General features: G+C 33.0%; 1 protein-coding gene across 4 annotated transcripts in view; it reads right to left on the bottom strand.

The window, feature by feature from the left end:
* Positions 1-17,236, bottom strand: part of LOC145294081 (uncharacterized) — an 89,436-nt gene that overhangs the window by 32,526 nt on the left and 39,674 nt on the right. The window contains exon 1 of one of the 4 annotated variants that reach the window (XM_080141142.1): positions 3,962-4,339. The exons of the other annotated variants lie outside the window; for them this stretch is intronic. The gene's annotated coding sequence lies outside the window, so the exon portion shown is untranslated. Of the gene's footprint in view, positions 1-3,961; positions 4,340-17,236 lie in introns of those variants that run through there. 4 annotated transcript variants of the gene reach the window in all.

Raw genomic sequence — 17,236 nt, 5'->3', positions numbered from 1 at the left:
AATTCAAACTATATATATATATATTTTTTACAAAGGAGTCACCACTTATCAAGGCCTGAAGACGACTAGAGGATAAGGATTAATGAATGTAAGATGGTAGTGTAGTAATCGTTAATTAGTTGAGTAGAATTTGATTATTTAAGGGAACAGTTCCACAAGAACTTGATTACATTAGACTTGAAGGCTATCATGCTGTAGTCGGCAGGGAAACAAGCCAATAGAACAGTGTACCGCAGGCCGGCAGTTCTAGGAAAGAAGCTGTGTTCATAGAATCTGCATTTAGATTAAGGTCCAGATAGAGAGTGGGAGAAATTGTTGACAGTGGTTGTAGCTAGTTTAGTGTTTTTGTGAAAGCTTAGCAAGGGGAACCATAGAGTGGAGCTCAGACGAGCACTTGCCATGAAAATAACGACGGAGCAGAGATACACTCACATCTCTTTTGTGGAAAAGAGGCTGCAAAGAAAAAAGAAGTGTACCACCTACTAGGCTTCTAGGCAGATTCCATGAACATCCGCCTGTGGAACACTGTTCTATTGGCTTGCTTCCTGGCCGACTTCAGGATAATGGCCTTCAAGTTTAAAATTCGATATAGATTTCAGAGTTTAACAAGACGCATGCAAGTGAGGTTGGAGATTGGATTACCTGAAACATTGTAAGGACCTTCAGGAACAGTAGTCTGAATAATAAAAAAAATATTTTTGTCAGAGTTGGAGTTAAACTCATAATTATCCCAAGAGTCCAGATTAGAAGGTGCCTTAAATAAGTTTCCAGATTTTTTCGTATTGCCGCTTTTATTTAGTCTCCTTCGAAATAATCTCCTCCGGCTGCAATACACTTGTCCTACCGTTCCAACAACTTCTGGAAGACCCCATGGAAATCTTTGTATGTGAGCGTATTGATGACTCTCGTCCTCAATTGTCTTATAACGACAGTCTCTAAGGTTTTTATTGAGTTCAGCGAATAATCATAAATCACAAAAAGCAAGGTATAGACCAAAGGGAGGGTGAGGATCTGAACTGATCAGCTCAACTACCTTCCATCTTGGCCATTACAACACCTTTCTGATCTTCTCTGAACAATTTTAATAAAAAATTTTCATCCCTGTTTGTGTGTTTTTTTTTATTTCCTAACATTTTTAATCACCTTTGCTTCATTGCTTATCCCTCCACCACTCCATCCTCACTCATCTCCCACTTTCCCTACCTTACATCTCCACTTTCTCCTCCTTTCCAACTGACTACAATATGGTGGTCTTCAAGTCCAACATGAACAAGTTCTTGATGAACTGTCCCCTTAAGTAATCCAATTTACAAAATTTCCACTACTAACGATTGCTACAACATTTTACCATTGACTACTGTACACTCGGTAACACTTATCCTCGAGTGGCCTCCCGGTCTTAATAAGTAGTGACTCCTTTGTAAAAAACAACAACAAAAAATAAAACAAATAAACATACATAATCCACTACATACATATTTATCTTCCACACTCCATCGTATAAATTTGTAGAGTAAGTTGCTGGAATCCATATTAAATAGAGAAATAGTCAACCACCTCAGCAGAAACAACCTTCTTAATGACACACAATATAGTTTCCGCTCTGCAAGATCTACCGCAGATGTGCTGACGGTTATATCTCACAGGATTAGTGAATCTCTTGACAAAGGCTTCCTTTCTAGGGCAATTGCTCTTGACATATCAAAAGCCTTCGACAAGATATGGCATAAGGGTCTACTTCACAAGATTTCCAACTACGGTATAACTGGAAATGTTTTCTCAATCATTAAATCATTTCTCTCCGATAGGCTCATAAGAGTAGTGGTCGATGGACAAAGATCAGAGGCCTGCAGTATTAATGCTGGAGTCCCTCAGGGGTCAATCCTAGGCCCAACTCTCTTCCTGATCTACATCAATGACCTCCCTAAACACATGCTTAAATCATTCGTTAACATCTATGCTGATGACACGACCATCTATGGCAACACATCAAAGGCTGTAAATGACAAAGTTGTCTCTGATTCTCTCTCCTCTGATCTCAAGCACGTGGTTCAGTGGAGGAAGACGTGGCTGGTTACCTTTAATGCATCTAAAACCAAACTCCTATCCTTACGTCATCAACGCTCTGATCCTCATCTGGTATCAATTAGGATGGATGGCTCTCGTCTGGGAGAGGCCCCATGTTTTGACAAGCTTCTGGGTTTGACCTTTACTCTTGATCTGAAATGGAACATGTACATCAAGTCTGTTGCCAAGGTCGCTAGAAAGATGGTGGGATCCTTCTACCGCTCCAGAAGATATCTCACTACTGATGCAATTCTCTGTCTATATAAAAGCCAAGTACGTCCAAGGATGGAATACTGCTGCCATATCTGGGCTGGAGCTGCTAAAAACAGCCTATCCTGCTTTGACAGAGTACAAAATAGACTTTGTGGCTTAGTGGGGGATGTCCTTTTCTCTACCCTGCAACCTCTCTCCCACAGAAGAGACGTTGCGAGCCTATCTTTGTTTTATCGTTATTTCCATGGCAGGTGCTCGTCTGAACTCCAATCTCTGGTCCCCCCTCGCCAATCTTTCATAAAAAACAGCTGTCTAGCCGAATCCACTGTGAAAAATTTCCCCCACTCTTTATCTGTGCCTAAATCAAAACGTAGATTCCATGAACAAAGCTTCTTTCTTAGAACTGCACGCCTGTGGAATCTGTTCCGTCTGCCTGCTTCCCACCGGACTTCAACTTGGATGTCTTCAAGTCCAACGTTAACAAATTTCTAATGAACCGCCCCCTTAAGTAAACACTTCATCAAATCTCCACAATAACGTAATGTACTTGCAATAACCCTTATCCCTGAGTGGCTTCCGGGCCTTGATAAGTGGTGACCACTGTGTAAAAAAAAAAAAGATTAATAAAGTTCATTTTGCATATGAATATTGTCAACCAAATAGACCAAAATATCTTGTTTGAGCTTTGATGTGTTTGCGTCTTTTATGCATAAAAAAGGTCGGAACTCTTCTGCACCAATTCCTTTTAACTCACTTGTTGCTGGTTACTAATTCTGTTTTTCATAAACCTAGAAAATGCGAATGGAAATACAACCTAACTTTCTAAAATCTATATATCTATAAAAGTGAGAATGAGTGTGCGTGAGGACACTTCTCAACCTATATACTCAACGAATTTTTGACCTACAGACTTGAAATTTGATATATAGGGTATTCAGACATGTGGAAAACGTTTTAATCGGTTTTCAACTTGGAAAAAGGGTTGATAAGGCGTCAAATGATACTGGGGGAAGTCATCAGATTTTTATCTGTTTGTCAACCGTTTCACACAGTTTGAAAACACTTTTTAAAGATCTTTGCAAGCTGGTCTAATGGTTATCGCCCTTGACTCACTGTCTTTAGGTTTTGGTTTCGATCTCAGCTCAAATATTTTTCCCTTTTTCTTTTTACTTACAAGAAGTGAACTGTTTAGAAAAAAAAACAACATAATACTCGCATGCACATGTCTCAGTTTCTTTCCGTTTCTTTTTTTTTTAAAGGAATTTAACATTACGTTTAATACAGGGCAACGCCGGGTGCATCTTGTAATTTAATTGATAAAACTCACTATGTGTGTGTGTATGTGTGTGTATGTGTGTGTGTGTGTGTGTGTGTCATACAGCCATATCACAGATACGTTCCTAAAGACACGTAACTCGATTTTCGACGCAAGTTCGAACTCACCTAAATAAACACGCATCGTATGATAGGTCAGTTTCCTGGCAAAACAACAAATTCATGTTTTCCATTTTCTAGGAAAGAGGACACTGATTTATTTATTAGTATTTCAGATGTGGCTGCAGCAGGGATTCCCAACCGGGGTCCATATGGACTCCATCGAGAGTCAACAGAAGTTATAATGAAACCTACACACAAAAGAAAAATTTCTATTTATTTTGTTTTGTTTACTAGATGTACTTACCTTAACACAGCTTGGATGGGGTTAGAGTTAATACCAATTGAATACATGCCTTTAATAATGGTTCTGTGCAGTTCTAGAAGGTCCAATTCTTTCTTTGAAAAAGGGTAATTTTAAACATTCTCCGTTCTCGACCATCAGTCCAACAATGATCTTGTTTCTGTCAGGCTAAGTTATGGGCCTATACCGTTTAGGCAGGTACACGCTGCCAGGCTGTACCTTTCATCGCTAATCAACTGAGGCGATTCTGCTGTGGAATGCCTACAGAGCACACTTGGATATTTTTTGTAGGACTTATCCTAGTGCGCTGGCTTTCAGGGCCTCACCTGATTTTGTGTCTAACCTTCTGTAGAGGATGCGTTGATCAGAAATCATGGATTAGTTATAAATAAAAGTGCAAGTCACTCTAGTTCAAACGAAATGGAAGTCACCTGTCTTTTCAGCAACATCAGGTTTTCTTACTAGAAAGGAGTGGCGACATGTGAACACGCAATAACATACCCAAATAAAATGAAAATTACAACTCATCTAAATAAAATGAAAGTTACAACTCATCTAATTAAAATGTAGGTACATTCCATGAGAAAAAAAAAAGAATACAAGTATTTGAAAATTAGCTGCTACAATTTTGGAGTAACATTTCTCGTTAAGAAAACAAGATTTTATTTTTGAGTGGAAACGTATCATGGCTAGCGTTAAAGATCGCGGCTGGAGTAGAATGGGAGAAAAATATTCTGTTCAGGCATTTTAAATGTTTTTACGGTATTTTTGTTAAATATCTTAAAATGAGAAGTCGGTATTTGTATAGTTTAATCAAAACATTAAAAAATGAAAATATCGAAAAAAGGTTATATTGTACGTATCCGTTTTGAACTGAAGATCTGAAAAAAAAAAATTCACTTAATTTGATCGAGTAATTTTTTCAGCGGAAAAACATGTTTTTATAATAGCACGTTGAAGGTAGACATCTTTGAATTTTTTAAACTTTTTGTTTGAATTTTTAGAACATGCCATGATGAGATAACTCAGTTTAAACCGCCGACACTCCCTCTCCATCTTTAATACTAGTTTTTTTTTTCCTAAAAATCGAACCTTTTGCTCGGGATCATAACAAATTGATGAAATTAAGTAAATTTTTTTTGGAGAACTTTGTTCCATAACGGATACGTACAATATAAACTTTTTTTCGATATTTTGATTTTTTAATGTCTTGATTAAACTGTACAGGTACCGAGAAATCATTTCGAGTTAAAATCCATTTAGTATTACGCATACAACTTGAGAAAAATTTGCTTGAATTGCGTCAACATTATGTGAATAAGCGAAATAACATGACATTAGGTCAAATTCGGTTGCCATCTTGTTTTGATTTCCCGTTTTCACACAATGCTAACATATTTCAAACATTTTTTCTCAAGTTTACATGCGTAATACTAAATAGATTTGAACTGGAAATGATTAATCATTTATCAATAAGACAAACCCATTTTTAATGGCTATACAGAATTTTTTTATTGCATTCTGCTCTGACTGCGATCTTTAACGCTTATCCGTTTACTTCAAGTTTTAGTAAAACTATTAGTTTTCTTTCTTAATAACTAGTATGGCTACCCGGCGTTGCCCAGGAGACATGGGGAAGAAAGTAAAGGAGTTAAAAAGTAGCTGTAACATCTTTCTCTCTATTCATGTATTTGTGACACACAATATGGTTTCTTTTCTGCTAGATCTACAGCAGATGTGCTTACAGTTATATCTCATAGGATTAGCGAATCTCTCGATGGAGGCAACCTTTCTAAGGCAATTGCTCTTGACATATCTAAGGCCTTTGATAGGGTATGGCATAAGATCTCCACTATGGTATAGCTGGAAATGTCTTCTCAATTATTAAATAATTTTTCTCTGATAAGTTCATAAGAGTAGTAGTTGATGGGCAAAAATAAGAAGCTCACAGTATTAATGCTAGAGTTCCTCAGGGGTCCATCCTGGGCCCAACTCTCTTCCTGATCTACATTAATGATCTTCCAAATCACACCCTTACATCATTCGTAGACATTTATGCTGATGAAACTACCATCTATGGTAGCACATCTAAGATTGTAAACGACCAAGTTCTCTCCGATTCTCTCTCGTCTGATCTTGAGCACGTGGTACAATGGGGAAAGAAATAGCAGGTTACTTTTAATGCACTTAAAACCAAGCTTTTATCTTCACATCATCAATGTTCTGATCCCCATCTGGCATCAATTGAAATGAATGGCTCTTGTCTTGGGGAGGCCTCATGTTTTGACAAGCTTTTGGGCTTGACCTTTACTCCTGATCGGAAATGGAACACATATGTCAAATCTGTTTCCAAGGTTGCTGGAAAATGGTTGGATACTTCTATCTCTCCAGTAGATATCTCACTGCTGATGCAATTCTCTATTTATATAAGAGCCAAGTACGTCCAAGTATGGAGTACTGGGCAGGAGCTGCTAGAAAGGACTTATCCTGCCTTGACAGAGTTCAAAATAGACTTCGTAGCCTTGTAGGAAATGTCCTTTTCTCTTTCCTGCAACCTCTATCTCACAGAAGAGATGTTGCGAGTTTGTCTATGCTTTATTATGATTTTAATGGCAAGTGCTCGACTGAGCTTCAATCTATGGTCCCCCCTCACCAAACTTTCACAAGAAACACTCGTCTAGCTTAAAAAACTTTATCTGTGCCTAAACCTAAACGTAGATTCCATGAAAAAAGCTTCTGCACTCTTCTGAAACTGTCTTCCGTTTTCCTACTTTTAAGCTGACTGCAATCTGATTGTCTTCAAGTCCAATCTAAAGAAGTTCTTAATGAGCTGTTCTACTTAAGTTAACAAATTGACCAAATTTCCACGACTAACGATTACTATATTGTCCAATTGACTACTGTAGACTCTTAACCCTTATCCTTGAGTGGTCTTTGGGCCTTGATAAGTGATGATGTCTACGTAAAAAAAAAGAAGCAAACATGTCTTCATAGCTCAGGCATTAACGTCAAGGGAAAAAGTAAATCGTAAGCTAAACGTTTTGGTTTTGATTGTCGATGGTGGCACACGAGTCATTTTTAAAAAATACTTTTTAAATCATTAATATCTATTGGGTCCAATATAAAAAATATGAAATCTGCATTAATCAAAATATCATATTTAAGCGTATATATATATATATATATATATATATATATATGTATGTAAAATCGATCAATTTTTTTTAACTTTGCCCCTATTATGACCCCTTAAAATTTATTCTTTTGGGCTCAAATTGAGTTATTAAGTTAGATCCATGTCCAAGGAACCCACATCTAAAATTTCAAGTGTTTAGACCCCAAATTGTCGGAGGAGTTTTGTAGAGTTCTCAAAGGTCAAATCGTTGAACTTTGACCCTTTAACAGCCAAATTTCTGGCCGAAAACCAATCACATAGATTTTCCCAAATCTCAATGCCCTGTATATCAAATTTTGAGTCTGTAGACTAAAAATTAACAGAGTTATTGCGAAGGAAAATGTACACAGACAGACACACAGATACGTTCACTTTTATATATATATATATATATATATATATATATATATATATATATATTGTTTATGCCGCTCCCCATGTGGAGGTACCAAATTGGTTAAAGGGAAACTTATTCCCAACTCTCATTTAGGTAAAAATGCACTTTCGTAAATATTTGAATTCACTCAAAACGTATTACAAAAACAAAAACAAATAACACACACACACACACACACACACACACACATATATATATATATATATATATATATATATATATATATATATATATCATCATCATCGGCGGTCACTCGTGTCCGAGTAAGACTGTCCTCCGTTGTGGCTTCTGTGGGTCCTCAGGTGAGCATAGAGCCCAATCCTAGACCCAATTTGTCTTGTGCAATTTGGGCAGATAAAGGTAGTGGTGGTGGGGTGGGGTTGGGTGTGTCTGGTTAATAATCTGTCCTTTCTGTGCTTGCGTTTATCCTCAGCAGCTTGATTTAGGTCACTACTATAAAGCGCAGCACCTTTGTGGACAACGCTCCTCCATGCCAACCTGCTCCCAGCCACGTCCTCCCATGTCTCAAGGTCCATGTGAAACCGCTTTAGATTTGCTTTGATGTTGTCCTTATACCTCATCTCCCATTGCCCCAACCCTGTTCTCCATCTTCATTACTGCTATCCTCCATCTCACGGACAAACATCTTCCCCATGGAGTTCGGATTATGTACAGAACTGACGGGCGACTTTTTAACATCAACAGATTTAGGGCCAAAGGTCGAACGAACACCATTATGGAGCTACAGTATGCAGACGATAACGCCCTTGTAGCCCTCTCAGAAGAGGACCTACAGTGTACACTGGTTGCCTTCACGAGGGCGTACAAACAGCTAGGACTAACAATTAATATAAAAAAAACCCAAATCCTCCATCAATCACCACCAAACAGTACTCCAGTCTCACCCCCAAACATCTCCATTGACAACGCTAGACTGGAAAATGTGGACCACTTCCCATACCTAGGCAGCATCCTATCATCAAAAGCCAACATAGATGATGAAATACAACACCGTCTCAGCTGTGCCAGTGGGGCTTTCTCAAGGCTAAGGAAGAGAGTATTTGAGAATCGTGACCTTCTGGCAAAGACCAAAATCATGGTATATAAAGCTGTCTTGCTGCCCACTCTTCTCTATGGATCGGAGACCTGGACCACATACAGGAGGCACGTAAAAACCCTGGAGACGTACCACCAAAGATGCCTCCGAAAAATCCTCAGAATTAGTTGGAAGGACCGACGCACCAACACCAGCGTCCTGAGTGAGGCTGGCATTCCCACTATCACCGCTACTGTTGCTCAACGCCAGCTCAGATGGACTGGTCATGTTGTCCGAATGCCGGATCTCCGCCTCCCAAAACAGATTTTCTACTCTCAGCTTGTTGAGGGAAAGCGTGCCCAGGGTGGCCAAAAGATATATATATATATATATATATATATATATATATACTTCAGAATAGTGAAATGGAATATATCTACTAATATGCAAATCCAGTGATTTTTGGTCTTACAAAATATTATTAGATGTAATATTTTATATAAGACAATCCCAGCCAAATAAAATTGCTCAATATACAAGATAGAGCAAATGAATCAAAATTTATGTATTTAAATTTTATGATTTGAAAAAGTTAATCTTCAAATACAGAATTTTTTATTGTTGAAAACAAAGAATACAATTGAATAAATATATTTCTTTAACCCATGAGTTTTCGATGCTTATTCATCTCCTCAGACGAAAAATGTTTTTATTGGTTTGCACCTTATTTGCCAAAAGCAATAAACATAGAAAGTTAAAGTTTTTAAAACATTTGTGATACACAGAATAAGGGAATGGGATATAGATGCAAAAAAGGATATTGTTAAATGAATGTTAAACCTTGAAATGGAAATTCCTAGTAGTAAGGAGGTAAAGTGATCCACCGCGTCTTGTTATCCTTCCAAGGTTAGCAATCACAATTAATTCTATTAGTCAGCCGATCCTTAATAAATTTTGATGGGAAATATTGGACAAGAAGATACCCCCAATACTTTCGATATAATAATAGGATCTTCTGATTCAGCACAAGTAACAGACCTAGTGGAGTATTTCCTTATAAAAGAAATTAATATAGAATTTAACAATTTACAAGGAGGGCTCTACAGAGATGACACATTATTCTTAACACCAGCTAAGCCTAGACAATAACACAATACTATAAAAAAAACTACACGTATTTTAAAAAAATTATGACCTAACAATTGAAGCTGACCCAAATAAAAATCATCCAATTTCTTGGATATTTCTTTGAATCTATCTTCTGAATCTTACACCCCTAACCATAAGCCTAATGTAAATTCATTTTATGTGCACGAACAATCCAATCGTCCAAAATCAATAATTAATTCGATCGTACCTTCTATCTCCAAAAGGATCTCAAATCTGTCAGCTGACAAAATGGCTTTTGACCAGGTATCGACATTTTACAATGATATGTTAGAGAACTCAAGATATGCAGAACATATAGAGTATAACCCTCGCCCATAGTGAAAAAGTTAGATTCAGTAATTACTCACAATATGACTATAAAAACTAATAATAAAAAATAAGATAACATAATCCTAGCAATAATAAACTCATCAGAAAAGAAACTACCCCTTATATAATCCCTAATCAAAAAAAAAAAAAAAAAATAATAAAAATAGAAGAATAAGACGAAAGAAAGCTATGTGGTTCAATCCACCTTTTAGCTCCAATGTAAAATCTAACATGCCTAATTTTCTATGTTTATTGCTTTTAGCAAATAAGGTGCAAACTAATAAAAACATTTGCTAATATTTTTCCTCTGAGGAGATAAATAAGCATTGAAAAGTCATAGATGAAGGAAATAGATTTATTTAATGGTAGTTTTTGTTTTCAAACAAAAAAGTCTGTATTTGAAGATTACATAAATGTATATATATATATATATATATATATATATATAAATTTAAAGGAGATTAGAATAATAGTCTAAAGAGCTAAGTGTATTTTAATGTAATAGTGAAATTACTAGTTTAATTAAAATACAGGAAATGCTCGTTGTAATTTAGATATATAATAAGCTCGATAGTTAAATGTCCTAGAGCTAATTCAATATTAAGTAATGTGATTTATAATTTAAAAATTAAAAAATTTTTTTAAAATTTAAAAATCAGATTTTAATTAAATTAAAAATCAGTTTCATAAGAAGGAACAACAACAAAGTCAATTATCTGTATGATCGTTTCGGAAATCCGTGCTTTTTATTTGTGGTATACATGAAGTCACGTAGAACAATTATACATAGTTTTTTTTGGTAAGCACGGTCTCCTCATCAGCAAATTTAGGAGGATTTCTATTGAATTTAAAAGACACCAAAAATAAACCTAGCATTAAAAGTAAGGCAGATGAATCTGAAAAATTGAAATAAAAGGTTTGGATTTAAAATTTATAAGAAAATTAGTATAGGTTAGAGATAGAAATTAGTAGAATATATATATATATATATATATATATATATATATTTTTTTTTTTTTTTGAATTTACATAATAAATTTGATTTAAAAATATAGAGAGATAGTTACCTTTTAGTTTTTCTTTTTTTGAAATCAGGAACTGTGTTTAAAGTAGTCATTTAGATGTTTGCTATAGCTTTTTATTTTATTGAATGATGAATTTTAAAAGGGCGACGCTCGTGCAGTAAATTGTTTCCGTTAGCGTATTTTGATTTAAAGACGCTACAGTTAATATATATAGAGAGAATATTTATTTTGCAAGTTTTTAAGGGGAGATAATTGTCATGTGTTATTGGCTTTATTTATTATTTGATTTACGGGTCTAAGGGCGGTAATTGGTCTAACTTAATTTATTAAAAAAAAAAAAAAAAAAAATTGTAATCTATTTTTACTAATGAGTAATTTTTAATGATTTAAGGTGGTTTATATTTATTAAATTTAAACCAACGTTTATGATTACATGTTAGAAGCTGATGTCTTGAATTTACTAGTTTGGTTGTGCTTTTTATATCTTCATATTTTAAAATTTTTAGGGTTTCTTTTGTACATAGTGTACAAAATTTATCTCCTGGTTTATATGATTTGCAAGTCTCAATTATTTGCCATTTTAAGTTGAAAGAAATATTGCTATTTTTTAGTTGCCAAATATAGTTGGATAGAGTAGTTTGGTTTGATAGAGAGTTATTTTTAAAAGAATGTTTGTGCGTTGAAATTCTATGTTTTATTGGGCCAGATGTGGAACCAATATATATTACCTCTTGATTATTATGATTATTTTCCGTTAGGTCTATTGTTGGATTATAATGTGGTGGGTTGATTAGTAATTGATCGGTAGATTGATTTAAGTTGGTGTTATTATTTAATCTGGTAGTTGAGTTATGGCTGTTGATAGGTTCTTGTATATTTGGAGTTTTTGATACTGTGCAGCTATAGATAACATTTTTAATTTTACATGAGCCTTGTAGGGGGTATTTATTTTTTCTTCTACAGTTACAGTCCGATGTATTTTGTATAGTTGTATTTTGTAGTTTATTAATTTTCTTATTATTAGAGCTAATTATTTTCTGATGAAGGTTAGGCATAGTAGAGTAAGAGACTTTAATTGTGTTCTTATTGAAAATCTTATTATATCTATGGGGGGCTTTAAAGTTCTTATCTAATATTTTAAAAAATTCTCTAGCTATGTTTGTTTCTAGGTTTTTGGAATACGGGGGGGTTGAACCATAGGATCTCCTTGTGTCTATTCTTACGTTTGCGGGTTTTAGTTTGCTGTTTATTTGTATTATTATCTAATATTTGTAGTTTGGTTTTATCTTTTTTTGTCTCTTGGTTATTTTTCTTAACTCGTATACGGGAAGACATTGCCATATTATATGTTATTACGCTCTTAATAGGTTTATTTTTAATGCAGTTTATGTTTCTATCATTTTCATTTATGAATTTAATTTGTGAATTATATCCATATTTCTTATGAAACTGATTTTTAATTTAATTAAAATTTGATTTTTAAATTTTAAATTTTTTTTTTAATTTTTAAATTATAAATCACATTACTTAATATATATATATATATATATATATATATATATATATATATATATATATATATATATATATATATATATATATATATATATATATATAATTCCAGGTTAATATTTTCCATAAGTAAAGCAGTAAGACTGCTCAATACCGAAGTAGGGCAAGATATACTTTTTATTTGTTTTACATAAGCATTAATATGTCGCTACACATTTCATAAGCATGTTTCGGTCAGCCAGTTACAAGTAACTAATATGTACGTGCATTAATGTCGGAAAACTGATTATATATATATATATATATATATATATATATATATATACACACACACAAACACGCACACAAACAAACACGCACATATAATTTTTTTAAAGTCAAACTAGAATGAAAGTAAAAACAAACTCCCGGGTAACGCTTACAGACTTAGATAATACGATAAATAAATAAATAAATAAATAAATACTAGAGGTGGAGGTTGATACAGTGATACTTATCTCGGTATCTCTAATCTCTTGTTGAACCATCCTCTTAAATAATTAACTCACTAATGATGATGTCTCACGATCTACTTGACACTTATGAACTCTTATCGAAGAGTGGCCTCCGGGCCTTTATAAGTGATGACCCTTAAGTAAATAAATAAAATAAAAATACGTTTGCATAAATATAAAAAAGCCCCCGCAATCAGTAATGATAAAGAAATAAAAAAGATAAAAAAGTACAAAAAAATCTTAAAGGCTTGAATTGAAGGCTTTTGATTCAACAAAGTAAACCAGTCATTTTAAGTGTAAAGTTTGTTTTAATTGTTTTAAATGTTTTAACTATTTTAAGTGTTTTAATGTATTCAACAAACAAGGCTGTTTACTTTGTTACATTATAAAGTAAACAGATTTGTTTTTCGAATATATTAAAACAAATTAATACATATTAAAATGAATAATGCAATAATGAGTAAAAAGTGTGAATGTTATTTGAATGAATGAATGAATGAATGAATAAATAAATAAATAAATATAATAATAATAATAATAATAATAATAATAATAATAATAATAATAATAATAATAATGGCACTTCTGCGTTACACGGACGGCGCTATTTGTTGGTGCGTTTCACTAAACTGTCGCCAGGTTGCGCTTCTCTCCATTCAGATTGTTTATTAATTAAAAAATTGAAACCATAATACGTTTTGACCCTTTAACAGGTGCCACAAAAAAAAAAAAAAAAAAAAAAAAAATTAAAATTATATTTTGTTACAGTGACAATTTTATTTTAATTAAAAAAATATTTCGGAAAAAAAAATAATAAAATAATCCAATTCGAAAAATGTTTCATTTAAATTATTAAATAGTTCTGAAAAAAATCCAATTTTACTTTAATTCAAAAAATGTTTCGGGGGAAAAATCAGTGTTGCTATAATTCAAAAATTGTTTTATTAAAATTATATTTTCTTAGGAACTTTTGCATTACACGGACGGCGCCATTGTGCGGGGGCGATAGCTCCAATTTCTTCTTGGTCAAATAACACGGCAAATAGATAAAAAACGATTTTTTTTAACAAAAAAATATTTTAAAACCAAAACATTTGTATAAAAATGTATCGATATATAAATTATAAAACATTTATTGAAAAGTCTGCGTAAGAAAAGGCACTTCTGCAGTATACGAACGACAGCCATTTTTTTTGTACGTTTCACTAAACTGTCGCTAGGTGGTGCTACTCGATCCAAGAACAGGGGACGATAACTCGTACCTTTTGGGAAATTCTCTGGAAACTTTATTTTAAAATGGATGCAAATTCCTTAAATATGCGCGATATTGCATTGTTGACGTCGGACACCCGGGAAACAATAGACTTTTTGCGAACTAATAGATTGTTGCAAACTAATAGATTGTTGTCAAAACAGTTGTCAACGTGGACAAAACATGTTATTGCAAACCAACAACAGTAGTATTTGCTGGAGATATTGCTTTAATTCGAAAAATGTTCCATTTAAATTATTAATTTGTTCAAAAAACAAAAACAATTTTAATTTATAAAAATCCAGTGTTATTTTAATTACAAATTTTTTTATTAAAATTACATTTTCTTACGCAGACTTTTCTATGAATGTTTTTGCAATTATATTTTGATACATTTTTATACAACGTTTTGGTTTTCAAATATTTTTGTGTCCGGAAAAAAAAACAAACAACTTGTTTGTTACTTATTTGCCGTGGTATTTGACCAAGAAGACATTGGAGTTATCGCTCTCTTAATATTGCCGCCGTCCGTATGCTGCAGAAGTGACGTATTTCCTTAAATAGTCATATGTCCGAAGTGCTAAACACCGTGTTCTTTTAGGGAGAAAAGTCGAATGTGCTGCTGCGCAAACTGTGTTCATTGTGTTATCAACGCAAAAAAAAAAAAAAGAAAAAAAAAGTGAAAGATGCTGTTCGATATGAGTGAAAGGAAAGGGATATTTGAGAAATCTAAACTTCCTTACTGGGAAATTATACTGTTTGTCAAGCATTTCTTAAGTTAGTTAAGAAATGCTTGACAAACAGTATAATTTCCCAGTAATTCTCTGGCGGCCATATTTTTACGCGCATGCACGCACCTAAAAATATGAGAATTACAATGCATAATATAGGTCTTTATATATTGATAACTACTTGCCTCTGCAAAATTTAAATGAGATTTTCGTATTCAGCATAGTCGAAAACGGAAACAAAAGCGTCATTTAAAAGAAAATAGTGGAGATGGACTTAATGTAAAAAAATACAAAAAAAAAAAAATTAATTTATTTTTTTGTACCTTGTGCTTTTGTTTCACGAAATAACACCTTTTCACTAAGATTCTTTATATTTCGTGATCATTATTTAATAAATACTGAAAATTGCATTAAAATTGGTTGATTTTCTGAATTTTGGTAATGTTTTAAATGAAGAAAGGAGCAAACTAAATAAATTCATCTTGCCCACCCATACTTGTTTTTGTTTTTCATTTTTCAGGGTGGGTAAGTATAAGGCTTGTGTAGGCAGTCACGGAGCTGAGAGAGCGTAAAAAAAGAGAGCAAAGTGTAAAAAAAAAAAAAAAAAAGTTTTAAAATGTCTTTCACGCCATAATGCCCAGTTCTTAATCCGGAGGCTACCCACCCACTCCACATCTCAGACGTTGCCCCCTCCTTACGGATAAGGAGGGTAGATTTATTTACCTGTCGCAAGAGGCGCACCAGCACCCTCACAAAGACCATATGTGGGGGTAACCCCACATATCTGACCTTGGTCACTGAAGGGGCAACCCTTCATACCAACAGTTTCTAATCCAGCCCCCACTTCCCTCCTCTGGGGAGCTGGATCCCCTCTTTCCCTCCTCCTTCCCCTATCTCCACATTAAAAACGGCCTCCTGCCTAATTTGCTCAGCGGGGAAGCAAATAAACATCCAGCACCACAACACCACCACCACCACTGAAGAATTTCGACGGGTTTGAATGTGACGATTTTTATACCAGCCCAAAGTGGACCGGACCAAGACAAAGACACGACCAGACTTTCTGTTGAACTCTGGATTCCGGCGTGTTTCACATCACGTATTAATAGACATGCGAATAACGCCAAGCAAGCAACCCCACCCTCTCTAATAAAAAAAAAACAAAAAAATTTTCAGATTATTATTTAACCTTAAAACTTTTATAAGGACATTTATACCGTTGTTTAGAGAAAAAAGAAAAAGAAAAAAAAGAATAAATAAATAAAATAAAATAACATTATCTGTTTGGTTTATTGACACAATAAACCCCAATACTTATATAGGTGTAGGGAGAGCTAAATATGAATTAAACCTAAACTTTAACTATAACCAGAAATTACATCATTTCCCCAAATATAAAAGAATTCAAAACCACTTTCGAATACCGAAGTCAGCGACGTAAACGTTATACTAGCCTTTCATCCATGATCACCCCCCACACACGTATATATTTACATATATATTTATGTGTATAATATATATATATATATATATATATATATATATATATATATATATATATATATATATATATATATATATATATATAAATATATATATATATATATATATATATAAATATATATATATATATATACACATAATATATATATATATATATATATACACCTTATATATATATATACACATAATATATATATATATTATGTGTATATATATATATATATTCCTGCGGAAATATTCTGTATTCACTTTTATATATATATATATATATATATATATATATATATATATATATATATATATATATATTTACATATATATGTATGTATATATATATATGTATATATATGTATATAAAATATATATGTATATAATATATGTATATTGTTTTTAAAATATAATTATTAATTGACACGTGTTTTGTCGTCTACGACTCATCATATGATTGATGATGCATATATATACATATATATTATATACATATATATTATATACATATATATTATATACATATATATTATATACATATATATTATATATATATATATTATATACATATATATTATATACATATATATTATATACATACTATATACATATATATATATTATGTACATTTATATATCTATATTATATATATGTATATAATATATATATATATATTTATTATATAC

The sequence above is a fragment of the Euprymna scolopes genome, chromosome 15, assembly GCF_053919585.1.
Source record: "Euprymna scolopes isolate OS-2025 chromosome 15, ASM5391958v1, whole genome shotgun sequence".
NCBI classification, from domain to species: domain Eukaryota; kingdom Metazoa; phylum Mollusca; class Cephalopoda; order Sepiida; family Sepiolidae; genus Euprymna; species Euprymna scolopes.
This window is presented reverse-complemented; position numbering and strand designations above follow the sequence as displayed.